We start from the raw sequence: 27,137 nt of genomic DNA on the forward strand, positions 1-27,137 counted from the left end.
ACACCCTGTTTCACCCTCAAAAGTGTCCGCGTTTGGAAAATAAGTTATATGGCCACTTTATCACTGGTCTAAATGAGAGCTGATGACAAAGGTTTGGAATCCAAAAGCAAGTCATTCAGACCTTCAAGGTCCCAGCAGGGCACCTTACTCAGAAAGAGAGTATGCTCTGAGACCCTTGGCAATGAGAGAGAAGTTTAGAGGTGCAAACAGTCTTTCATCCCACCTCCCAACCCCCTGCCCTTCATAGTTTTAAAAGCAAGTGCAAAACATACACTGACCTCACTTGTCATCTGTGAGCCAGAACGGTCACTGCATGAAATTATGGGCTGCTTCTAACACATTGGCGTGGCCCATGGGCTGAAGATGAAGCCTTTCCTATTATATTCTCTGACACCTCAAAGAGGTAAGGCATATTTATCAGTGGTTTTCCTTCCCCTGCCCTCTCTCCCCATTGCACAGGCTATAAATTAAAGAATGGGAGGGGAGTGGAGAAAGGGAAGCAGAACTGCTATTTGCTTGGAGCAAGGTCACCCCATCCCCACGCCAAACGAGCCTTCTTCCAGCAAAGCTGTCGAGGCAGCTAGGAACGTGAGAGCTGCACGTGTAGCCTGACTCTGCCAGCCTGCCTAGATTAGTGCCCAGGGCCCACACATCCCTCAGGCAAGGCACTCACAAGTTCTCCAAGTGCTCAAGGGGTGTACTTAAAATGGGGGTGTAGCTGGGAGAATAGTGGAGAAGTCTAGAGCCTGCACTTGAGATGTCTGCTGTCAAGATTAATACACACGTGAAACAGCAGGAGCAAAGTCCAGTCCCCGTGGACTTTCATGAGTGAGTGGAAACATTCTGATATTCAAAATGTGTCTTTGACTGCTATAACAAAATACCATAGACTGGGATTTACAGCAAACAACAAACATTTATTTCTCACAGTTCCAGAGGCTGGAAGTCGAAGATCAAGGTGCTGGCAGATTCCGTGTCTGGTGAGAGCCCGTTTCCTTGGTTGCAAAGGGCTACCTTCTGGCTATATCTTCACATGGCCTTTCCTTGGTGTGTGAACATGGAGGAGAGAGAGAGCGCTCATGTCTCTCCCTCTTCTTATAAGAGCACTAATCCCATCCTGAGAGTCCCATCCTCACAACCTCATCTAAACCTAATTACCTCTCAAAGGCCCCACCTGCTACTACCATCATATTGGGGATTGAGGGCTTAGACATATGAGTTTGGGAGGGACTCAAATATTCAGCCCATAACAAAATGCCTATATGGGGAGATGAGTCATTTGACAAAGATTTATTGTGCCCCAGCCCCATGACAGGCTGTATTCTCAGCACTGGAGAACGGCAGCGACTATAAGAAATTCCCAGCCCCCCATGGTATGTACATTCCAATGGAAGGGATTGGACCCGTCTAGGAGTAGATGATGTGGCTGCCAAAGTATTCATGGACTTCCATGCAAAGCAAATCCCCAAGAACCATTCCCTGGCAGGCACTTTCAGAAAGTTTCACTTTTAATCTTCATTCCAGTATTAGCCAACCATGGGAAAGGAGGTTGCTGAGGTCAAAGGTGCTAGGAAGGAGAACTTCTGGTGAATTGTCTCACCTCTCATTACAACTGCTCTAGCTTTACTACCTCACAGCTCTGATCTCAACTTCTGAGGGAAATTACCATGTAGATAAGTCCATGGTCCCCCTGGGCTTGGCAGGATGATACTGCTTAGCACAGGACCATCACTTTGAACTTTCAATCACAGATTTGAAACCATTACCAGTCACATGCCCCTCCTGGAGGAAAGGTAAGCTGAACAACGAAGGGCACAGGTGTCTTACTTCAAGCCACTATAATGTTAACACTACTGACAACCTCAGTTTCCACTCACCCTCGTCCTTTGTGTCAACACTGGAGGCAGTTCAGTGCTGTAGCAGATCCAAAGGCTTTGGGTACAACAGACTTGAGGGCACATACTGATGCCACCTTGGGCAAGTTACATGACCTCTCTGAAGCTTAGTTTGCTCATCTGTAAAATGAGAACAGAGATCTTACAAGTTTATTGCACTAGAGCAAATAAATGCAAAGTGCTCAGCACAGAACAATGACAAGGCAATTGGGACTTACTGCTAATGCTTACACTATTGTCATTGTTGTTAATCACCATCACTAGTGATCATAAGAGACGTAATCCCGCTTATTAATGTTATTTTGTCTGCAAAATGTGTTAAAATATCTCAGTACGAACCGCATGATGTATATATGTATACGAGTTAACTGTAATCTACACCAGGGGTGGCTGAAGAACATTTGAATCATCTAATCATAACTCCACACCCCAGAAGTGAGTAAGGACTTGTCTTTCAGATGTTTTTATCTATATCTGTACCAAAGGGTGCATTCATTAGCATAGAGGACGAGAGAGAGCACAAAGTGTCAAATTGCCAAATAAGACCCACAAGAATCAGAGATCTTATCCAGTATCAAGACTTACTGATAATTTCAAGGATACAAGTAATTCTGAGGCACAGGTAAAGCAAAGAGAGGTGTGGGGCCCAGGCATAGCCCCCCAGGTCCTTTCTTGCTACATTAGCATGCACTTTGAGGTCTCTAAGATTTGCATGTGGCTGCATCACTTACACAAAAGGGAGGTGTTTAGGTCACGAAACATCCCTATTTTTATACTTGAATAGTCACATAGCCTGCATGACACTCTCCGGGGAGTCATGCACCATAAATCCACAGATTCGAAGTTTTCTTACCATAAGCAATCCTACACAGACCAGCGATATCCTGCTAAAAAACATTCCACAGGTAAAGACTCTCCTGTGAGTTACCATTAGCAGCTTGCCAGGAGGTCTGTAATTAGCTTGTTTACAAGAACTTTTACCTACCTTCTTCCTTTCCCAGAGGCACCCCAGCACCTCTTCCCAAAGGAAACGACTAGATTGCAGGCCTCCTGTTAACTATCCTTTCCTCAATGTTAGAAATACATTTTCACTGGTTAAATAAATGGTGCTCAAGGGATGTGGTTGTCTAGAAAGACTGACAGGTATCACTGCCCTTGCAAAAACGAGGCATGAGAAAGAATCTGTCAAACCCCACAGGCTTTGCCTCTGGACAGTGTTCCTAGAGCATGTCCTCTTACTGCCCTTGACTTAACACAGGATTCTGTCACCCTCCTAGAAAGTTATCTGGTTCTAGCATCAGAATACTGTTGCCTCTGCCTCTAAGTGGACCTTTCATGCGAGATGCTTGTCAAAGAGCCTGAGAACTGGGTGTGGACTTGACCTGACCTTAGAACTCTTCTTTGCCTGCTTCTAATAGCCATGGCCTGGTGATGAATGTGGTACGTGGAGCAGAACTGGATGTGAGACGGGTGTTCATTCTAACACATTGCCTGATGGCAAGAGTGAGGGGAAGGGAGGTGGTGTCCTACCTTCCTTGAAACATCAAATTTACCAAAGGCCCTGGCAATTATTTAAAGGAATAATCAGCCGAGATCAGTTGGCAGAGAAATTCAGAGACCCTGGTCCTTGTCCTGCTCTGTCACCACCTGGCTGTGTTGCCTTGGCCCAGACAATGTCCCTTCCAGCCTCAGTTTCCTCATCTGGACTAAATCCTATTCGGATCTTGGTTACACAGTGATTTTCTCCCTGTTCTGACAGCTTGTCCCATATTGAAGGTCACTATAAAAAAGAATAGGGCATGGGGTGGGAAGCAGATAGCTGTAATTTGCTTAAATGAAAAATGAGCAAGGCAAGAGGAAAATTAACTATGGTTGTGTGATTGTATGGAAGAGGGGAGGTCTGGAAGGAGAGGGAAGAAGTTTGTTCTTCGATGTCTCTCTCTTGTCTTTGAGGAGGTTGAAATAAGAGACATGAGGAAATCTGAATAAACAGAAGGAAACAATATCCAGGGTGATTATATAATTGATTGTCCAAAGCAAGACTCTGTTGAGAGGGATAGGGGATATCATGAAAATTACTTCAGAATGGGCAGAAACTGGAATGACTCCAGGCACATCGGGGTGTATGGTCCCCTGATTCAGAGCTGGCCCCCATCTGCATATTGATGTACAAATTGCCTCATGTACTTGATGGTTCCTACCACAGGGAGGATGAGCAAAGGGAACAACTGTTTCTTTCAAAGCTAGGACATTTATTTTAAAAAATGAAAACATTCAAGCAAATTTGGAAATAACAAAAGGTAATTTGTTACTATCATTTTTTACTCTTAATTACTATTTTAGCTTAATTGACAGTCTTATTTTATCTTTTGTCCTTGATAAAGAACTTCAACCCTCAAGAAAATAAAAAGATATTTTCTCTCACCAATGGTATGAATATTTTAGATAGGCAGACTAGAAAATATCTCTCAAGCTTCAATAAAAAGGCTACTCAACTAACCAGACTCCCTTTCATATCATGGTCATCATTAAAAATTAATCTACTAATTCCACCTTTTCAAATGAATTAAGGAAAGTACTACCTTGTTTCAGGAAAAAATGTATATTTGTGAGAGCAAGACTGAACAGCAGAAACACTGAATCAAAGGGGTATAATGTAAATGTCCAACAATAAGAAATGGCTGAATAAATTCTAATGCATTCATATAAGGGGAAATTGTGCAACTATTAAAAGTAATAATTTAGAATTATATTGACATAGAAAGATGTTTATGATATATTATGTTCAAAAAAGTTATATTGAAACACATCAAATATTTTTAAATCTATGAATTCATAATGATACTAAAAGAAAAAAATTCATGGTTCACTTTCGGGGGATGATGAGGAACCAAGCATTATTTTGGAAACTGGTACATAAAAGAAAAGAATCAAGCATTTTTCTTGCCCTTCCTATGCTAATTATGCCTATGAGTAACCAAATAGTTGGTGAGGGAAAATTTATCTTTACAGAAGTAGCTGATAAACAAAAAAAAGATGTGATAGGATTAGAGTGTCACCATTTTATACCTGCTGATGAATTTATCTGGGGGTCTAGTGGTTAAGATTTGGCGCTCTCACTACTGCGGCCAGGGTTTGTTTCTGGTCAGGGAACCACACCACTCATCTGCCAGTTGTCATACTGTGGCAGCTGCATGTTGCTGTGATGCTGAAAGCTGTGCGACCAGTATTTCAAATACCAGCAGGGTCACCCACGGTGAACAGGTTTCAGCAGAGCTTCCAGACTAGACACACTAGGAAGAAGGACCTGGCCACCCACTTCCAAAAAAATTGGCCATGAAAACCCTATGAATAGCAGCGGAGCACTGTCTGATAGAGCTCTGGAAGGTGAGAGGATGGCGCAAAAAGATCGGCAGGATTCTGCTCTGCCATACACAGGGTAGCTAGGAGTCAGAATCCACTCGACAGCACTAACAAAAACAACAATGAATTATGGATGTATTAATTTGCTAAAGCTATCCCAACAAAGTACCACAGACTGAGTGGCTTAAACAACAGAAATTTATTTCCTCATAGTTGGAGGCAAGAAGTCCAAGATTAAGGTGTCAGCAGAGTTGGTTTCTTCTGAGGCTTCTCTCCTTGGCTTATAGATGGCCATCTTCTATCTGTGTCCTCACACGGTCATCCCTCTGTGTGTGTCTGTATCCATATCTCCTCATCTGTAAGGACACCTAATGGCCTCATTTCATCTTAACCATCTCTTTAAAGGCCCTATCTCCAAATACAGTCACATTCTGACGTACTGTGGGTTAGGACTTCAACATATAAGTATTGGGAGGGACACAATTCAACGCATAACAATAGATCTAGGTAACATTACAAAAAGAGAGATATCAGACATTATGTGCCTCCTGAGGGACGTACACAATACCATTTATGAAGCATACTTGACTAATAAGAATAAAATCTGAATCTGATCAAGCTTTTAGATCTAACTAGCAATTTAGAGGAACATTATAAACAATACCACGGGGAAGCGTTAGCAAATCCACACTAAGAAACTCGGTAAAATGGATGACCACATTTCTTCAACAAATAAACTGTGAAGGAAAAAAATAGAGGAGGAACCTATGGATTAAAAAGATTTAAGAAACATATCAACCAAAGGAACCAATTGCAAGTATATCATGATCCTGATTCAAACAAATCATTATAAGACAAGTAGAGAAATTTTAACAGTGACTGGATATTTGAGGATTTTAAGATATTGCTGTTGATTATTTAGGTGTGATAAGTATATTGTCATTTCTTAAGGGTCTCTATCTTGTAGAGAAATATACTGAAATATTTCCTGATTGAATGATATGATGGCTAGGATTGCTTCAAAATAATCTGGGATGGGTGTAAGTTAAGGTACAGACAAAACAAGATTAGCCACGAATGGAGATTCAAAATATTATTCAGTTCATTTTAGGGTATGTTTGAAATTTTTCATAATAAAAAGATTTCTTAAAGTGAGGGGAGGGAAACAGTGTAGAGCATATATAGTACAATTAAAGGGTGGGGCGGACACGCTCACACGTGCACCAGCTCCAGAGGACAATCAATGGTAACACATTGAAACTTCTAGTGGCTAGCCCTGGGTGGCAGAATTATGAGTAATTTCACTATGTCTACACCATTCTTCATTGTTTACAATCTTTAATAAGTATTTATTATTTTTACCATCAGGAAAAACAAGGTACTTTCATTTTTTTTTTAAGTCTGAATAAATAAAAGGTCTGCTGCCTTCAGTACCTCCCGTAGGCAGCAATTCTAGAGTTATGCTGATGGATGAAAGCTCATTGCTCCACTAATCCTTCTTGTTACTGGAGTTTGGGGCTATCAAGGCACATTACCCTGTGGAGTAATACAGCATCTGAGATCACGTCAGACCGGAGTTTGAGTGGTGAAAATGGTACGTTTCACAGGCATGCCATAAAGAGCATAATCGGACCCATTAAATATGAAGCATGTGAATTCCAAAGGTTACTGAATAAATAATGTTATTTAACAAAGTGAAATTGGAGTGTGAATTGACTGAAATTAGAGTTCATTCCCTTTCTGAAAATTCCATCCCTTTCTTCAGAGAGTGAACTAATGGGAACATTCTCTCCAGCCCAGCACTTTCCTGTCTCAACTTGAGAAAGTCGTGGCCGAGGGGTCAAGAGTTGGCCTTGGCAACACCCCTCTCCTGCACATGTGCACCAGGGAGCTTCACTGGGGTTGGCTCATACACACTTAGTTGGTGCCTAACCTGCAGAGAGTCCTAGGTTTGGCACTATGGTAGAAGGTTGGGAGGACTAGGAGGATGGGGGTAAATTAAAAAAAAATGACTTTTTAAACACAGGCCTTGCTTCAGAAGATTGCAGTCTAGTTGGGATCACACACACACACACAACTGATAGTAGAAAAACAATTGCAGAATTGCAGGCATTCGCTGCTGTTATGGACTGAATTGTGTCCCCCCCAAAATCTATATGTTGAAGTCCTAACTCCCAAAGTGATTATAATTTGGACACAGGGCCTTTAAAGAGGTAATTAAGGTTAAATGAGGTCATAAGTGTGGAGCCCAACTCCAATAGGACTGGTGTCCTTACAAGAAGAGGAAGAGACACCAGCAGTGTACATGCATAGAGGAAAGGTCACGTAAGGACACAGTGAGAGACAGCCGTCTGCAAGTCAAGGAGAGAGATCTCACCAGAAACCAATCCTGCCAGCACCTTGGTCTTGGACTTCCAATCTCCAGAACTGTAAGAAAATAAATTTCTGTTGTTTAAGCCACCCAGTCTATGGTATTCTGTTAAGGGCAGCCCTAGCAGACTAAGACACCTAACAATTCACATTTCTTCACTTCACAGAAAGTACTTCACATTCTTTACTTCCATACACATCTTCCTTACTCTCCAGGAATGTCCACTCCATCTAGGGGCCAACAGTAACCATGGAAACTCCCCTTGCTTGCCCCCACTACCTCTTGGGACGCCCTTCCAAACGTCTGGTGTCTGGGATGCCCAATCCCAGGAGCATAGCTAGCCCAGGTAGAGCCTTTGAGTGAATTAGAAAAAGGCCCCTTCTATGAGTCAGTACAGTCCTGGGTGAGCACAGCAGGGTGAGGAGACAGGACCTGTAGGATAATCAGAGAATGGCACCCCTTTTTCTGTGCAGACTCAGCCCCAGGCCAGGGTGCACAGCCAGACAAGCAGAGCCCCGCTGTGCCGCTTGGCCTGATGTCCTTGTGCACAACCGCATGCAGGGCTCCAGCCCAAACCCTCGACCCACCGCTTCCATGGCCGGCTTCTCACCTCAGTCCAGGGCTGCTTCGATGGGGGAAGATGGCAGTAGACGGGACACAGGGACAGTCAACCCCCGAAGGTCCTCCCCCTCATTCCCCCACCAGCTCCAGCCCTGGTCCTGTCGACAACCAGAGGCCGCGTTGCACACTCACCACTACTCCAGGACCTCAGCCAGCCTGAGTCTGCGTATTCCTCTGCCCTGCAGACAGGGCCTCCTGCAGCTCTTTCACCCCATGTGGCTTTGTCGCCCCAATAAGGCTAAAGGGGCAAATGACTTAACGTCCCGTGAGGCACTTAGGAGGGAGCTTCTTACATTATGTGTTTCCTAACTGTCGCCGGTAGAGAATCCCCCCAGGGGGGCTGCCAGGGTGGTCAGGAAGGGGAGAGGACCATCGCCCCTCAGCTCCCCAGTGCCCCCACCCCCAAGGCTCTCTGCCCAAGAGGGGCTGTGAAAGCTCTTCCAGAAAGGGCCATCTGCTCAAAACTAATATCCCACTGTTACCCTGCAGTAACTTCCATTCAAGAGGACGTCCCATGTAAGCACAGACTGAAGAATCCAGCTCAATACTGATTTTTAAAAAGAATGAAAATGCACCAACACTGTCATGAGGAAAATGTGAATTCAGAGAGTGAAGGGTGATAAATGGACTCCTCTTAGTCTCTCCCAGTTCCTTTCATCCTGTTCATGACCAGCCCGTAGCTGATCCCTGCTCCTCTGATACCACATCTGAGGATCAAGAATGAGGTGACACACTTTGTCTTGGATGTGATCCTGGTCTGGGCTTATCAACAGACAACAAACTGCACCAAAGGCTTGGAGTGATTTGAAAGACAGCTTTCTAAAGACCTTCCAGCTAAAACGTCTTCCTCGTCCCCCTGTCTCAGGGACACCATTATTGCTTTATTCCTTTGGCCTAATTATTGGCCCTCTTAAAATGCACTCATTTCTGGGAGCAGTGACATAAGGAGCTCCTGCTACTACACGGCATAGGGCAGCAGGTGACAGAATGGGCTCTGGAGCCCGGTTTAGGGACTCAGATCCTGGCTCTGCCACATACTGGCGTGTGACCTTGCAAAGGTTTCTTACCCTCTTCTTGAGTCCATTGCCTTACCTGTAAAATGAGGATAATCGTAGTACTTTCCTCACAGGCTTGCTGCAAATATTAGATGAGTTAATATGTAAGTCGGTTACCATAGTCACTGACACGTAGTAAGCAATTAATAAATGTTAACTATCACTAGTCTTTAATACTCAAGTATAAATTAGTCTATCAGCTCTGTTTCTTAGAAGATGACAGAAATTTGAGCATGGTTGGTTTTAAATTAACTGACCAAAGAATCAGTGATTTCAGCCACTCTCAATTGTCACCAGCCTTTTCTCTAATGTCACCCACTCTCGGGCTGATGTCACCCTCACTTCCTCCAAGAGGAGCCATCCTCACTGCACTGCCACCACCTCCCTCCTGTTCCTTGGGGGCCCAGGTCCCATACATAAGGTGAAGAAGCTTCACCTGGTCCAAAATTCAGCCAAGGGCCTGTCCTTAGCTTTAACTCAAAACTGATATGTAAGGCAGAAAATACTGAAAGTTGTTTAAAAAAAAAAACCAAGTCCAGGGCTGGCCCCATGGCTTAGCGGTTAAGTGCGCGCGCTCCGCTGCTGGCGGCCCGGGTTCGGATCCCGGGCACGTACCGACTCACTGCTTCCCCGGCCATGCTGAGGCCAAGTCCCACATACAGCAACTAGAAGGATGTGCAACTATGACATACAACTGTCCACTGGGGCGTTGGGGAAAAATAAATAAATAAATAAAATTATAAAAAAAAAAAAAACCAAGTCCAGGGCACTTCACTGAAGGCAAGGTGACTATGGCTGAAATCCCGTCCCTCTCCAGTGGCTGTAAATTTGATTTAATCAAAAAAGCATGGGTTAAGGATTTAATGGGAGCCCGTCTCCAGCTTGGAAAGAAGAAGAGTAAAAAGAGAGCAGTTATTGACGTTTTTACTGCCTAGCAGGGGATGCATGTCTGACCCAAGTGAGTGAATCAGGGAACCCATCAGCACTGGAAAATGGGTGAGGCGCCGCTCAATCTCTCTCCCACTAAAACGGAGCTGAGCAGCAGCACCCGTCAAGCTGTTTGCCAGGTGAGCGCCAGCTCTGCTCCTAGACTTACAGAGACAGTAAGGGCACAGCTGGGCCGGAATTTGGTTGAAAATGTACGAAAGGGATTTATTCTATGCCCTCTCTGATATGGTCAGCCTTCAAGATTTGAAGCTGAATCTCTCAGCACGTAGGTGAATGGGTGTTCCTGTGCAAATGATCTGAAGAAAGCAGGAACACCCCTAGCCCCCCCATTTCAAAATACCTCCTCTATCATTAGAGTCATTGCTTTGCATTATCTTCAGACAGGCTACCATCCTATTCCTCCTTTTAAAATTATAAATATTTCAAGAGTGATAATAAAATAAAATGTTATCGTGTATTCATGGCAAAGGGTAAATTCGTTCATCCAGTTGTTCCTCCCATGGTGGTGAGTCAAAAGCTGGCTGTTGGGGCAGCGATTTGGGATTAGATAGGACAGCAGAGTAGCCACAGACCAACAAAGGCCCATGCTCCCCCTCCACTGTGTCCAGGTGTTGCTGGGAGCCAGCCAGGGACTACATTTCCCAGCCCCGCCCCTGCATTGGGGTGGAACTATATGTCTTGCCAATGGAATGTGGGTGGAAGTGATATTTGTCACCTCCAGAATGACATGGTTAAGCATTAGGTGCATGATTCTCCACACCCTTCCCCCCATCTGCCAGCTGGGTGACACCGGGCCTGCCTCGTTGTAGCACAAGATGGCAAAGCCACTAAATGGAAGCAACTTGGATCCCACACTCACCCCTTGGAAGAGAACTGCCTGACTCAGGATGAACTGTGATAGCGAGATTTGGGGGTGGTATCCTTTACCTCGAGGGAGGGCTATTGCAGAGAAAGGCTAGCGTGGGTGCTTTCACAGGCATGGCTGTGGGGAGTGAGGGCAACGGCACTGGTGGGGAAGGAGGGAGGGCGAGAGTGCACAGCAAGTTACTCGGCTAGGGTCGAGAGTTCCCAGACTGTAGACATGCATATCAAAACTACAATGAGATATCATCTCATGCCCGTCAGAATGGCTATAATTAACAAGACAAGAAATAACAAGTAATGGCGAGGATGTAGAGAAAAGGGAACCCTCATTCACTGCTGGTGGGAATGCAAACTGGTACAGCCACCATGGAAAACAGTATGGAAATTTCTCAAAAAATTAAAAATAGAAATACCATCTGATCCAGCTATTACACTACTATTTATCCAAAGAACATGAAATCAATAATTCAAAAAGATATACGTACCGCTGTGCTCATCACAACATTATTCACAATAGCCAAGATGTGGAAGCAACACAAGTGCCCATCAACAGATGAATGGATAAAGAAGATGTGGTAAATATACACGATGGAATACTAGTCAGCTGTAAAAAAAAGACAAAATCATGCCATTTGCGATAACATGGATGGACCTTGAGGGTATTATGCTAAGTGAAATAAGACAGACAGAGAAAGACAAATACCCTATGATTTCACTTACATGTGGAAGATAAACAAACATATGGATAAAGAGAACAGATTGGTGGTTACCAGAGGGAAAGGGGGTAGAGGGAGGACAAAAGGGGTAAAGGGGCACATGTGTATGATGACAGATAAAAACTAGACTATTGGTGGTGAACACGAGACAGTCTATACAGAAACTGAAATATAGTAACGTACACCTGAAACTTACAGAATGTTATAAGCCAATATGACTTCAATAAAATAATTTAAAAAAAGAATTCCCAGACTGTGGCCACACCAGTCAAGCCACACAATGTCATTTGGCAAGCAGAAGCAACAGGAATCCAGGGCTCCAAATAGGAGTTGCCTTGTCAGAAGAAACTCTTTTCTGTATTTGGTTAAGAGTGACGATTTTAGGGGCTGGCCCAGTGGTGTAGCAATTAAGTGCGCGCACTCCGCTGTGGCGGCCCGGGGTTCACAGGTTCAGATCCTGGATGCAGACCTACGCACCGCTTGACAAGCCATGCTGTGGCGGTATCCCATATAAAGTAGAGGAATATGGGCACGGATGTTAGCCCAGGGCCAATCTTCCTCAGCAAAAAGAGGAGGATTGGCAGCAGATGTTAGCTCAGGGCTGATCTTCCTCACAAAAAAAAAAAAAAAGTGACGATTTAAAATTTTTATTTTGGTTTTGATTTGGCTTCCACAAGGCCTGAAAAAACATTGCAAATAAGATACAGTTTATCCCTAAGCTTCACTGCATATTTGGAAACAAAACTCCAAGAAAAAGCTCTCCTAAATCCAAGTACCTGCTAACATACCCATTTCAGCAGTTTTTGAACCTCCTGAGATTTGGACCAGGTGGTAAAGCGAGGTCACTGATGGTAAATATTTTACCCTTTAGTCCCCTGCTCCTCGTGTCTATCATTTGGCACACTTCCTGTGTGCTGGGCACTGTTCTAGGAACTTGGTATATATCAGCAAATGTCTGTTAAATAAATGAATTAAACACTATCCAAAACCGTTCATCTTCTCGTTCAATCAGATAAAATATCTTCTGAGTGGCTTCTATGCAAGCAAGATTCCCCCAGCCTTTTTTCTCTATAAATACCAAGCGGCAGGGTAAGGTGTGAAAAGTGGAAACCATCTCAAACAAAATTCCCCAACATCATAGTTTTGGTTAAGGGTTGGCCCAGATCTGAACCAGCCTATTCGTCCCACTGGCAATTTCTGCCCCGAACATTCCTAGGATATTGTCCCCAGGTGAATTAACTTGTTTCTTCCTCTAACTAAGATTTTTGAAAGTCCTCATTGTTAATTATCTAATACCATGAATGAAGTCCTAAAATACACATGTACCAAAAAAAGTGGGTTAGATAATATTGAACACTCTAACAATCACTGTTCTGGGAGGTGAACAGCAGAAAACAAGTCCAGCTCAGGTAAACAGGAAAGGAACTTAATTGCAGTGCCTTGGCTAGCTCACAGAATCAATGCAAGTTTGCAGAATCAGGTTCAGAAGAGAGAGAAGAACTAAAGGAAATAAAGCACTGAGAAGATCACATCAGGAGAACAGTCTTCCCAGCACACCATCACTGACACCGCCGTCACTGCACTCTTGTCTATCTCAGCCACAGAGAAGAATCTCTGCGTGTCCTGTGTAACTGTTACTCAAGTTTCAAAGTCCTAAGCAATTGACTCAGGCTAGGTCACATGCCTGCACCCTGCCTTCCGGGAAGCTAGGAGAGGTAGTAACTGTCCCTCCTCATTTTCTGAAGTGGGTTCTTTGGAGACTAGTATGTCAAAAATAATATGTCCATTGCAGCCCATCCCTTTGGCTCCCCAACATTTCCTTCCTTTCCCATATTTAAATTTCCTAGAAGTGTCCCTAATATAATACAGCTATCCTTTAAAATACTGAAAGTACTTCCAACTCTACCCAAGGTGAGGCACCCATATTACACCAGTTACTCTATCCACCTCAAGGGTTTTTAGACCATATCCATTCCACTTCTGGTTCTGTTGCTGTCTTGTCTTGATATTCTGTATCCTAGGTAATAGATTATAAAATAACTATCATCGAGACTGTAGTCAATAATGAGAGAAAGGGAAAAGAAATGAAATTAATTAAAATTATAAATGTATATATTAAATACCAGAAAAAGAATTAGTAAAACATACAGTCCATGCTTCTGAAACATGGTATTTATGCCTCCAAAACTTCATTGTCCATTTCATTTTCTCTTGCACAGTCCCTGCACCTGCTATGCAGCTATTGACCTAGAAAATGTCTTTTCCTCTATTTCAACAAGCAGGGAAGCAAAATTTTAAAACCCAAGGCAGCTTGCTTTCATCTGATAGGGACAACAACACGCCTTCCCTGTCTTTCTTTGGGGATGTGCCATATCATCAGCTCTGCGCCATGCTCTAGTCCACAGGAGTATTTCCCACGTCACCATCATAGAGGATATTATACTCACCCACAGTACTGACCTCCTTAAACTCCCCATAAAAGCAGTAGACGACAGTGATGTTCTGGTCCCACAGAAATTAGCCTTATCTCAGAACTAGTGTTCAATTATCCCCAAAAGGACTGAATTTTCCCTGCCCCAGTGCATAGTTACTTTAGTAAATAGATACAGGCCCTTTGCAAAAGATTTGAAGAAAGATTCACAGTATGTTCTTGTGATGATACTGCAGTGTCTTCTCCCAAGGAAACCTGTCTTCCCTTTGCTCCAAAGAGCTCTAGTCTGGCAGCTGACTTAGATTTAGGTATTAGGTAAAGGCCATGACTTGATCACCACATCATTAGGGGATTTTTGTTGTTTCTTTTATACATCAGGTAGAATCTTAGTGGGATGCCTGTCTATTTCAATTCTAGAGTCCTTTAAATTAACTAGCCTCCACAGATCTATATGAGTCAAAACATTCTGATTATTGCTCTAACTACATACCAGCTGTAATTTGGGAACCACTGTGATTCTCTTAAAAGTAGCTCTTCAGCCTCTGCCATTCCAGAATTCTCTGACCCTGACTGAAAGGAGGGAACCCATTTCAGCTACAATATCTCCTACCAGCAGATAGAGGAGTCCTACTATAGCGCTTTTCAAAGATGCTGATATCGCCTCTCACCAATCTATTTCATGATACAGAGTAATGTCCAGGACCTCTTTAGGGGCATATTCAGTGCCATCCTTGGGCCCAAGAAACCAGGTTCCTTGCGCTAGACTCTATACCTTAGAGGGCTCCATTCTGATTCTCCTCTGACTGTGCCCCTCCCCATGAGGCGAGGTCTCTCATAAGGTTACAGTAGTCAATGGCTGTGGTTTCATCTGAAGATTCAACTGGTGGGGGGTTGGGGTGTGGATCTGCTTTCAAGCTCACCTACATGGTTGTTGGCAGGCATTGGCCCCTCACCATATGGGCCTATAGAGTGGCTCACACTAGCAGCTTGATTCTCCCAGGGGTCTTAGAAGTGAGAGAGAGAGCCCCAAGACGGAAGCCACAGTGTGGTTATAGCCTAATCTTAGAAGTGACATTGTGTCTGCTATACTCTATTCATTACAAGGACTTCACTAAATCCAGCCCAACACGAGGGGAGGGGATCACACAAGGATGTGAATAGCAGGAGGCTGGTATTGGGGCAGTCTTAGAGGCTCCCTAGCACAGCTTCCTTAGCGGGGGTCAGGAATATTCCCAAATAGGGAGGGACTTTGTATAGGCAACAAAACAACAAATGTCCACAACAAGTAAATTAAGTACCCAAAGATTAAGGAAACCAATATAGACCCTGAAAAAATAAGAGGGCATAGAACAATTTTAGAAGTTCCCCATCCCATTTTTGTTCCATTTTTGTTTAGTTCCTGTGGGCACTTGTGCAGGCCTGGCCATTGTGTGTGCATATAGACAGTGCCCATGTGGTGTGATTCCACAGACACAAAGAAAGTCTGTTTCTTGGGACCAAGGGGGCCTTGACCCCCAGCCCCCATGCTCCCACTCTCTTTCCCTCACACCTTGTTCATTACAATATTGGAAAGATGTTCTTTAAGCATAAGGTTCTTGACTTAAGGCAAACACCTCTGATTCTGTTAATGTGGGAAAGTTTTATCAGTCATTAGTACCTTGGTATGAATATGGTGGCTCAGATCATTTCGAGAACATACTTTGATTGGGAAAGAAAAGGATAGGAAAGAAGAAATGCCAGGAGGATTCCCAGAGATGGTCATGAGATGGTGATGGTGATTCCACTCAAGGAAAGAGAAGGAGCATTGAGAGGAGGCAAATCAAAGCCATCCTTCACCACCTCCATCATTTTGTCCACAATTCTGAGTCAGCAACAAACAATAATATTGAACTCATGTATAGTTCTTGCTTTATCTGACACTTTATCCTTATGACAACCTAGTGAGTTAGGCATCATTTCCCACATTTAATAGAGGAGGTTAAATGACTTGACCAAGGTCACACAGCTATTTTGCAGAACAGTCAGAATTACAACTAAAGGATGAGGATTCTAACATCAGTGTTCTTTCTACTACAATATCCTCCAGTCTAAAGAAGGGGGAGTAACAAAGTAGGGGTGGGGGATAACAAAAGGGATTTTCCAGGGTGATCACTAGGGGAAAACTCATTCGTGACAAGGAGAGCTGTCACTCCTTGTGACACTGACAGCACGAGTAAAGCAAATCCCTGCTTGAATGGGTGGAAAACAGTTTCATAGGCATTAAGGACTTTTTAATCCAATCTTGAACATTCAGACTTTGCTTAGGTGGAACATTTGGGAAAGGGCCCAAATTAAATTAAATTGAACCGGAAGCCATATACCTTTGGTGCTAAAGCACACAGGCTCTGGGAGGGAGCTCTGGAATATTATGGCTTCTGTAAGAAAAGCTTCCATCCCAGCAGCACTATTTTGGAGGCTTTTCAGTGGCCCCTCCAGACACAACCACGGATCAGGCCGATACTAGGCTAAGCATTAGTCTTAGACGACTCATTAAGGTCTTGTTTTTGTCTTCTCACCCAAACTTGAGAGTAAGGGGCCGAAAATCTGTTGCGCAAGAACAAGGGTGGGCGAACTTTTTCTGTGAAAGGCTGGATAGTAAATATTTAGACTTTGTGGGTCAGATAGCCCAGGTAGCAACTACTCAACTCTGCCATTCTAGGGAAAAAGCTGCCATAGGCCACAGGTAAATGAATGGGCTTGGCCAGGCTGACCTTGCACTTGCAGGACCCAAAGAGTGAACACCTTCTTAATTTTTGCACCCCAGGCACCTTGCCGGTCTCACCTAGTCCCAGCCTTGGGTGTGGCTGTGTTGCAATACAATTTTATTTGCAAAAACAGTCAGCATCATAAAAGCCAAAAGGTGGAAACAACCTAAATGTCCATCAGCCGAGGAATGGATGAACAAAATGTGGTATATCCCTGCAATGGAATATTATTCAGCCACCAAAAGGAAGGAGGTACTGATACACATTACAGCGTGGATAAACCTGGAAAACATTATGCTAAGTGAAAGAAATCAGACACAAAAGACCATGTATTATATGATTCCACTCATATGAATGAAATGTCCAGAACAGAGAAATCTATCAAGACAGGAAGTAGATTAGTGGTTGCTTAAGGGAAGAGGGGGAAATGGGGAGATGTTTGGGGGCACTGACAGCTAAAGGGTACTGGTTTCTTTTTGAGATGATGAAAATGCTCAAAAACTGACTGTGATGATGGTTGCTCATATCTGTGAATATACTAAAAACCATTGAATTATGCACTTAAAATAGGTGAATTGTATGCTGTGGGACTCATATCTCAATAAAGCTGTTAAAAAAAACAGTTGGCAGCCCAGATTCCGCCCACCAACCTGCTCTAGTATGCACTTTTTAAAAATTTATCTCCTTTCATCTTCACAGCAAACCTGCGAGGCAGGTAATATCTTTGAGGCTCAGAATTATGGGGTAACTCATCTGAGGGTCACTCAGCTGACAAGTGGACACCAGAGTGCCTGCTGACTTCAGAGGGTGGGCCATCTAGTGACGTTTAGACTCGGACAGAAGTCTCGCTTCTTTATCTCCTCTCGAGTGTGTGGCCCAGAGCCCTGTGTGTGGTAAGGATGCAATAAACTGTTTATCGATTTGTTTGTGTTTAGAGAAAACACAGAGTGTCATAGTTAAGAATGCAGACTGGAGGGACACTGCCTGGACCCAAATTCCAGCTCCTTACTCCCGCGCAACCCTGAGCGAATCAACCCCCTCGCTGTATCTCAATTTTCTCATCCGTAAAATGAGGATAATAAGAGCTCCTGTCTCATAGGGTTGTTGTGAGAAATTAATGAATTGTTTGTATGAAACACTTAGAGCAGTGAATCAGATTTGCTGTTGTTAGTTATCCCCTCAGCTTCCCGTGGGTGTTGATTCTCTCACAAGGAATGCAGTCTGTCCCAGTGGCATCAAAAACAGACCAGTGAGGAAAATCTGTGAGACAGGGGAGACATTTGGCCCTAGTCAAATCACACCATAAACGGGTCTTGCTGTTCAACCAAACTGACGACACCCCCGAGCATCTGGCTCTCCCGAGGGCACGGGACCTCTGGGGTAACAGGACATCTGGAATAACGGGACCTCTGGGGTCACGGGACCTCTGGGTAATGGGACCTCTGGGGTAACAGGCAGAGAGTGCTACTTTGGCTGCCTGGGTGTATGGGGTGTACAGGGCAGACCCCAGGCTTCAGGTTCTCGGTACTGCCCAGCTGCAGCTCACATTCCATTTAGCTTGTAATAGCAGATATGAAAATTTCATCAGGTTTTCTGCTTCACTCTTGTGAAATATTAAACATTAATAAATTATTAAGCCCAATGTAAAATACTACAAGTGTTCATAGATTTCATCAAGAGGTACTTCAGGAGCACGTTTCTTACAGGGCTATTTCGGGCGAAGCAATCTGCTCCGATAAAGGGTGGCTTTTTTCTTCTTCCATCATTTCTGTTCCTTAATAGGGAAAGGTCTATTCTGGGATTCAGGTGCTGCAAATAAGCATATAAGGAAGCAGGAGTTCTGGATGTGTAGCTGCTTTATGCATTCAGGGATGACTGTGGGCGGGGGAGGGAATGGAGCTGAAGGGGTGGGGCCCCACTTTGGAGAAAAAGGAAACTGTGAGTGTCCCCAAAGTGACCTTTTCTCTTACGCTCTGAAGCTGAAAGCTCATTGTGGGCCTGCCTGTGGCCACAGGGGTCTCTGATGGCCTAGGAAATTTGGTCAATTGATGGGAAGCAGCTGAATCAAGCCTGTATTCCTAGGAGGCAGAGGCTATTCCTGAGAGAGTTGTCAAGCCAGATGTGAAACCAGCTGGTCCGACAAGCTGATGGGGTGGCCCAAGGGAGATGACTATCTTCTGGGAAGCTGAGGGGCCTCCCTGAAAAGAGCTCATGCTAAGAAGGACAGGCGAGGCCCTGGCCTTGGCTGGAAGAAGGAATTCTGAGCCCAGCACCGGAGCTGCTTCTCTACGCCCCCCACGGCCCAGCCTCCTGAACACTACCTGGGTCAGAAACAGACAGATGGCTCCAAGAGACACCAGAAATAGAAGCCCCCACCGCACTGTGCAGCACGTTAGTGCACAAGCACCTCTGCTTGGGGGCCCTCTGTTCCAGACCGCCTTGGGAGGGGGAGGCCCTTTGCCCTGCTCTGGCACAGATCACCACACAGCTCGGCACACAGCGGGCAGTCAGCCACAGGTGGTAAAGCTGGACACGGGACAGCATGGCCTTTCGGCAGCCACAGACACAGATGGAGTTGAGCATCGGAAGGAAGCTGTGGGGCAAAGAGACAACAGTGTCTCGCAGAGCATCCTGGACAGCACTGCTCTCCTATCTACTTCCCGAGACCCCAGGCTGCACCTTCCCCTTCTCCCTCCTACCCCATCCCAGGAAGCCCCCTGCTTCCCAGCCCGTGTCCTTCTTCATCCTCCGTCCTACCTTCGTCTCTGTCTCTGTCTCTCTAACTCTGTGTCCCTATGTTTGTGCGTGCACGTGTGTGTATGTGTGTCTGTTTATATAATTTATTTTGTAAATCAGTGTAGCCTCCTACCCAGCAAGAAAGAAGGATATAACAGTTAGGAATGATTTTACCTATAATTAATAGAAACCTAACCTGCTGTGAGGTTTCTCACAGCATATAAGGGATGATTCTTGCTCACTTCACGTACACCCAGTGGTAGGTGGGCAGAAGGAACAGCTCCTTCGTTCTTCCGGCACTTTCCATATCTCTCAGTGCATTGGCTTTTTTTCCTCATGTGGTCACCTCATGCCACAGCTCTTGGCATCATGTCCGCCCATGCACCATCAAGTAAAGGAAACCTCACTATAGTGGCTTAAGCAAATAGGGCCTGTTTTTCTCACATAATGAGAAGTCCAGGTAAACACATCACCAGCCCCACCTCCCCCATACCACCCATACATACTACCCCCAACCATCCCCTTCCCCTGTTGCGTCCTATCTGGACAAAAGCTGCGATGGAGGAGCGTCCTGTGGGGGGAGAGCAACATGAAATTCTCTCAGCTGCCAAGAGTGGAGATGGGCTAGAGGGAGAGAGGCCTGGAGAGGGCTCAGGGAAGCCTTCGAGGGGAGCTTAGGGCCCCTCCATGGGGCTCTGCAGGGCCTCTAGGCGGGGGAGAGACCCCTGGGCGGGGCCCCCAGGCTGTTTTCAGACAATACAGAAATACTAGCTCCTGGGGAATTAAGAGGTATTCGTTCTTTAGAAATGTTTAGACAATATGTTTAGGAAATTCTGGCTGCAGTGACATGAATCTGGTTTCTTTGGATAGAACCTCTGAGCACCAACGTGGGCCTGACACAGCAAGCCAGCAAGCAGTGCAGTGTCCCCACCCTGCTCCACCTCTGAACACTTTGAGGGTTGGTTTGGTTTCACTACAAAATGTACCTCAGGACCAATATTCCAGTGAAAACCACTTAGAAATTGCAGCATCCCTCAAAGTAAGGAATGGCGGCATTCTCAAGCCAGTCCCCGATTTATAACCTGCTCAGTTCAACAGTCGCACAGCCAGGCTCCTGCCTTCGAGGGGGCCCCAGTCTCCCTTCACTGCCGTCCCCAGCTCTGTTCAGGCTCTCCCGGCCACACTCTGAACTGCACCCCGCCCTCTAGACTCATCCCCACTCTGCGCCCTGCTGCCCGCCCCTCCTTCACCCAAAAAATTTGCAGGACCTCTGACAAGGTATTCCTGCCACTAGTCTCCCTGCTTTTTTCTCCCCAGTCACCTGCAGGTCCTCATGAGGGAGGCACCCCACGACCTGATGAGAAATTCGGGAGTATCCTTCCTAAGCGAGGCAGGAGGCAGAGTTCTATGGGGCTGGGCTGTGGACCAGGAATAGGGTGTGCAGGGGGGAGCCCAGGGCCCCCCTCTTGCCCCTCCCCACTATGGGTTGGCCTCATCCATATGTCTAGCCTCAGGGATGTTGGGAGCCTACGTGGCACCTTTGCACAAATCAAAAAATGTTCCTCTTCTCAAGACACTTCATTTCCATTCATTGTAAAACGATCACCACTTTCTGATGTTTATTAAAATGAGACGCTTTACTTCCATTTTCCAGAATTATCATACTAGATGTATAAATATACTGTTTCTATGATGTGAACGGTACTCTCTTAAACATGGCATCCTTGAGCAGTGCACAGCCTGCATGACTGTACACAGAGGCCCTGCCCAGCCTTCTATCTGCTAGTGCTAGAGTTACACCCTGAAGCCTGGCCCCTTCCCTCTCCTTCTAGTCATTCACAGAACCACCCCTGCACACACACACACACACACACACACACAAAGATATGTGAGCTGGCTGCCCACCTGAGTTCCAGAACCACTTGCTACTGGGATGTCCTCCTCGCCAAGCCCATCCAGCTCCAGAGGCATCCTGACCCACTTTGCACTTCAGACAGTCCACACCCTGCCCACAGGAAATCCCTGGAGTCCAATGTCCCCACCTGTCACCTGTCCTACCCTCCCCCACCAGGAAGAACACAAGCCCCCAGGCATTCCTCAGCGTGCTGCTCACAGCCACCTCCTTCAGAATGTGTACCCTGATGCCCCGGGCGAGTGAGCAGCTCCCCTTTCTGGTCCCCACCGCCCGTCCACATCTCTACTGCTTCATTTACCAGCTTTGCCTTAATCTCTTGTTTCTGTTTGTTACCCCCAACAGAAGGCGAGCTCCTTAAAGATGGGCCTGTTCCTTACCCATCCTTGTGGTTTCAGGGTTACACCAAGCCCTGCAGAGCTGGCCATGGGAAGGATGCCTTGTCCGACAACGATACAGCTCGTCTCACTCTGCACCTTCTTGGTGTAGCACACGGCGAGCCCCGGGCTGGGAGCAGGGCGCAAAGAGCGAGCTCTGGTCCTCACGTCCAGAGGAGGGCTGAGTGGAAAGACGTGGCTCTGGAGACCGCTTTCAAAGTCGTGATGTTTAGGAAGGAAGATACTGTGCTTTCAGGGCAAAAGGACACGGCTTGTGTCATGTTATCCTCCTTCCTGAGGAAAATGTCCTCCAAGGGCAGCCAGCACCCAGCTGATAACCAGGCCTCCCCAGGGGCCTGATTCGCATCTTCCTCCTGGCTTCACCTGCACGGAGGACGTGGGTCGGCATCCTTGCTTCCCCAGGGAGCAGGAGCTAATGGATGCCTAATTCAATCGCTCTCACGCTGTAAAGCATTGACTAATATAAAACATTTATAGGAAATTCAGTGGAGAACTTGACTCCGCACTCCCCGGTAAAAGCCTGATCATCTCCAAATGCTACATGCTCATGTGGATTGCAGTGGCTGGCCGAGCCAGCTCCGCACTCACACCAGACATCTGGTCGCTGTCAGATGTTGTACCACAGGCACCGGCCTGAATCATTACCCCTCTCCGCTGCCCTGGGCTTTGACTGCGGTGCACTTTGCCCTGGCCTGTCCTCGGCCCAGCGTGATCCTCCGTGTTTTCCTTCCAGCCTCTGTACAGGAGGTAACAGCTCCGCACTATTGCACAGAGCACTCCTACTGCGCAAGGTCAGAGCTGGCCATGCCGCCTTTGCTCCGTGCCCGCCCTGCACTAAGCACTGGCATGCCTTAGCTCATTAATCTCCTCGGTACTGAGAAGTGAGTCCTATTAACATCCCCATCTTCTGGAAGGGAAAACTGAGCCTTAGGGAGCTGAAGCAATCTGCCCAAAGCCACACAGAATCTGGCTCTCAACTTCATGCTCTTCAGCACTATGATCTAACGTCAGTCACTGTAGTAGACTGAACTAATTTGGGTCTAAAATTTTGGGTGATTTGCCCCAGCTCTGCCCCCTCCAAGGTGGCCCCAGCCCCACCCCGCTCTGTGTCCTGTAAAGAGAAGTGAGGATCCCAGAGCCCGAGTGACCATTTCCTCAAGGCCCTAGAATTGAAGCATCCCAGCCAGAGAGCTGAATGTACCCACGCTGGGGCCAGCTCAAGGCAGGGCTGACCTTGCACTATGTGCCCTCCAGAAAGCCCTGGCAGCCTTGGGCCACTCCAGAAATTGGGCAGAGTGCCACACATCAGCATGCCAGGCTGCCTGCCAGACACACCCAGCAGCAGGCCCCCTCCTCCATACCCTCGATGCTCTAATGCACACCTGCTCTACCCCTCACCACACTGCATAACGTATGCTCCAGCCCTGTCTCCCTCACAGGACTGGGGCTCCTGGAGGTCAGGGTCTGTGGTTTCAGCACCTTGTGCTCTTGGTGAAAGGCTGGCAGCCAGATACCAAATAAATGCAGCATCGCCCTTTGGACTTGAGTGTGGAAAGCTTTGGCATGCCTAGCCAGACAGGCAGCTGAAAGGGACAGAAGGAAGGGTGGTGGGCACCAACAGCTGCTCCCTTCCTGTCTCCCTCTCTCCCCTAGCCCCGTGTACCACCCTCTCTCAAGCTTCCCCAACCCTACAGTGGTGTTTCTCAACGAAACCTTTCTGGTGAGTTCAAACTCTGATTGAGGAGGATCCATTTCCAAAGGCTGTGTGTAGACCTACGGGACTTGTGGTATCCACAGGGGCTTACTTTTGCCCAGCGAGGACCCCTTTGAAGAGCTGTGCACATTCTCCCTGGAGGGAGCTCTGGGCCAAGAGGAAGGGACTGGCTGCGACTGTGCAATGGAGCAACAATGAATGGGGGCAGGGTGCCTGGGTCTCAGAGTCAGGCCACAGGATCCCGGACAAGAGAGGAAACGGTGACGCTGTTCAACCACCAGGAGAGGGAAGGTGGCCTTGGGCCACTCCAGGAACCAAACCAGGACTGTGGGGGAAGCTCCAGGGAAGCTGATTTGCTTGTCATAAGAAAGAACATTCCAGAAATCAGAACTTCCTAACTAGGGAAAGACTACCTCTAGACATGTCAGCTCCATCAGAGAAGGAACTGTGGGTCTTAGTTGCCACTCTACCCCCAGTGCTTAAAACAGTGACTGGCACACAGTAGAGACTCAGTGATACCTCCTGAATGAATGAGTGACAGATAATCAAATGGACATGGTGAGCTTGCCCTCAAAGGAGACGTGTGGAACACTCTCTGCCAAACAGAGGGCCTTGGCCATGGTGAGTGCTAAGTCAATGTTGGTTGAATGAATACCCTCTAAGAAGCATTCCCAGTCCAGGACACCATGACCCGATAGCACTGGCCCCGTGAGACTGCTCATGAACAATGTCTTGTCCTCTCCCTCAGTGAGCTCTGCAATGCCCAGCCCAGTGCACGTCCATAGCAAGTATCCCTTGATGTTTCGTCCCTGCTTCATTCCAGGTCATTCATTGAGTTGAGCCAATCAGGTCTAGTGGGGCTTGATTTTGAGATGATTCTACATCTGTTTTGGAGGCAGTCAATTACAGCTCCAACAGGTTTCTTAGCCAAACCTGATGCTAAAATAGTGTAAGAATGGGGGCTTGGTTTATAATATTGTCTAATTATTGGAATCAAAGCTTATAAGCAATTCCCACCATACAAACCCTATTCCCTATGTCTGGGATCCTAATGTTTCAGCTGATCCTAAATGTCCAATCTGTAAGTCTCTGAGGTTGTACTGAAAAGTTCACTGATAACTGAAGTCAACAACCTGACACCCTTCCTGGGTGACGAACAACAGGGGGAGTGAAAGCACATATTCCTTTTGACATGGTGTTATCATGGGTGGCTGGGTGCCCAGAATTCCCCAAAGCCCATTTAGGGCCATGACATACAAAACCAAGAGACAGTCAATCTGTCAGGGGCCCCAAGATGTCATCCAGCTCAAACCACAAAGAGCAGGGAGCCTATGGCTGGGAAGACAGACAGTCCCGGAGTGCACACCTAGCTGCATAACTCGGTCAAGTTATCTCACTTTTCCAAACCTCCAGTTACTCATCAGTTAATGGGGATAATTCCTAACTACTTCACTGGATGGCATTGAGAATGTGATAACACAGGTTAAACGTGTCTCAAAGGGTAGATGCTCAAGAAATGCTAGTTACTATTTTCCAGGTGAGGAAACAGGCCCAGAGGCGAGGCGCTGGGCCCAGCATCAGACCCATTTGAGCGTGCTACAGGGCCGGGTCCTGGTCAGTACAGGCCATGGTCCCAGAGCCTTGGGGCCGTCTCCTAAGGCCCGGCAATCAGGATTGGGACGGGGCTCAGCACTGGTCCCCCACTTTCCCTCAAGGATTGGCAATTCCCCCAATCCAGCCCCTCCTCTCCTCTCTGCTTCTAGAAGGTCAGGGAGGGTTTCTGGCCACAGGGAGCTCCTGGGAGCTTGCTGGAGAGTCCCTCGTCACAGCCTCGGCTACAGAGGGTTAAGGCCTCGATGAGGTTTGATTGTTTATTAGATGAGCCCAATGGGGTGGAGAGAAATTCTAGCTCCTCCAACAGCCCCCTCAGAAGCATTTGCTTCATCAAGCCAACCAAGATTAAGCCATTTACTTTTTTTTGTTTTAATTCATGCCAGAGAGGCATTGTCTAAATCAGTGCCTTGTCCAATTAATGAAAACGCTTCTCGGCAGGTTGCCAGCAGGGCGCTTATGAGGCGTGGAGGATCCTGGCTTTGTGTGAGGACAGAGGTGACTGTGCTGGCACTTCAATTAGCTTCATTTCCCCGGGGGAATTTCTACCTTCCTCTGGCATAATTACATGCTGAGCTTGTCCTCAAGTCCTCCTAGCCTTGCAAGTCACTCTCTGGCCTCACCCCCTCCTACAGGAAGTCTTCCCTGGCCCCTCTCTCTAGCCTCCATGACCGCTCTCTGCTCTCACCTCCCCCAACACTCCCTGTTACACCACTCTTAAGGCCCCAGGTTACAGTTTCTCCTGTGGCCTCCAAAACAAGCCAGCTCTCAACACGCATTCGTACCGGCTATCAACAGTGGTCGAAGCTCCTGTCCTCACAGAGTCTGCTGAGAAAGGTCACGAACAGCAGCCAAGGCCTGAACACACCCCAGTTCCTAAGGGATCTACACGAGCAGACAGCAGACGGGCCGAGTCTCCCCCAGCCCCAGTTCAGAACATTCGGTTCCAGCCGAGCACCCGTGGAGAGGCACGAGGGGGGCCACAGGGAATGGAGATGTGCCTCTGCCCTGCCAGTTACCAGGCACGAGCTTAGGGCCTGGAGCCAGGCTGCCTTGGCTCAAACCTCTGCCTCTTGCTCTCTGTGAGACCTTGGACAAGTCACTACACCTTTCCAAGAACACAGTTTCTCATCCTACATAATAAAGATTAACAGAGCTCCTGTACGGATGAACCTTGAAGACATTACGTTAAGTGAAATCAGCCAGTCACTTAAGGATAAATACCATACAATGCCATTTAGACACAAAGTAGTCAAATGCATAGAGACAGAAAGTAGCGTAGTGGCTGCCAGGCGCTGAGGGACCAGGGAAAGGGGAGTTAGTGTTTAACTGGTGCAGCGTTTCCATCGGAGAAGATGAAAAAGTTCTGGAGGTGGATGGTGGACGGTTGCACAACAGTGTGAATGTACTTAATGCCATAGGACTGTACACTTAAAAATGGTTAAAACGGTAAGTTTTATGTTATATGTATTTTACCACAATAAAAAGATAGCTTCTCTCTCACAGGACAGATGTGACGTAGACGAGGTCATCTCTGCAGAGTTTAGAATATTGCCTAGCCCCACTGCTGACCATACAGTGGCTGTCGGTACTGTAACCCTTCCCCTGTCTGACTCCAGGCTGCTGACCCTGGTTGTCTCCCCACCCGTGGCCTCGCCTCGGGGGAAATCCCGTAAGTCTCCGCTCTGGAGCTCATCCCCCTCCGCCGACCGACAGCTCAGTTCACAGAGCCGCCTGTGCCGTCATCCTGCATCCCTG

General features: G+C 46.6%; 2 long non-coding RNA genes across 2 annotated transcripts in view; both read right to left on the minus strand.

The window, feature by feature from the left end:
- Positions 1-754: 754 nt before the first annotated feature.
- LOC131410635 (uncharacterized) overlaps positions 755-27,137 on the minus strand; it is a 45,220-nt gene continuing 18,837 nt past the window's right edge. The window contains exons 2-3 of the long non-coding RNA XR_009221371.1: positions 1,878-2,015; positions 755-1,043 (exon numbers count right to left, since the gene is read on the minus strand). This is a non-coding gene — a long non-coding RNA (uncharacterized LOC131410635). The remainder of the gene's footprint in view (positions 1,044-1,877; positions 2,016-27,137) is intronic.
- Positions 4,761-9,813, minus strand: LOC131410637 (uncharacterized). Its single transcript, XR_009221372.1, has 3 exons — positions 9,343-9,813; positions 7,636-7,685; positions 4,761-5,614 (listed from the first exon to the last, which is right to left on the minus strand). It is a non-coding gene; the product is annotated as an uncharacterized LOC131410637 (long non-coding RNA).

The sequence above is a fragment of the Diceros bicornis genome, chromosome 10 (genome assembly GCF_020826845.1).
Source record: "Diceros bicornis minor isolate mBicDic1 chromosome 10, mDicBic1.mat.cur, whole genome shotgun sequence".
Lineage (NCBI taxonomy): Eukaryota > Metazoa > Chordata > Mammalia > Perissodactyla > Rhinocerotidae > Diceros > Diceros bicornis.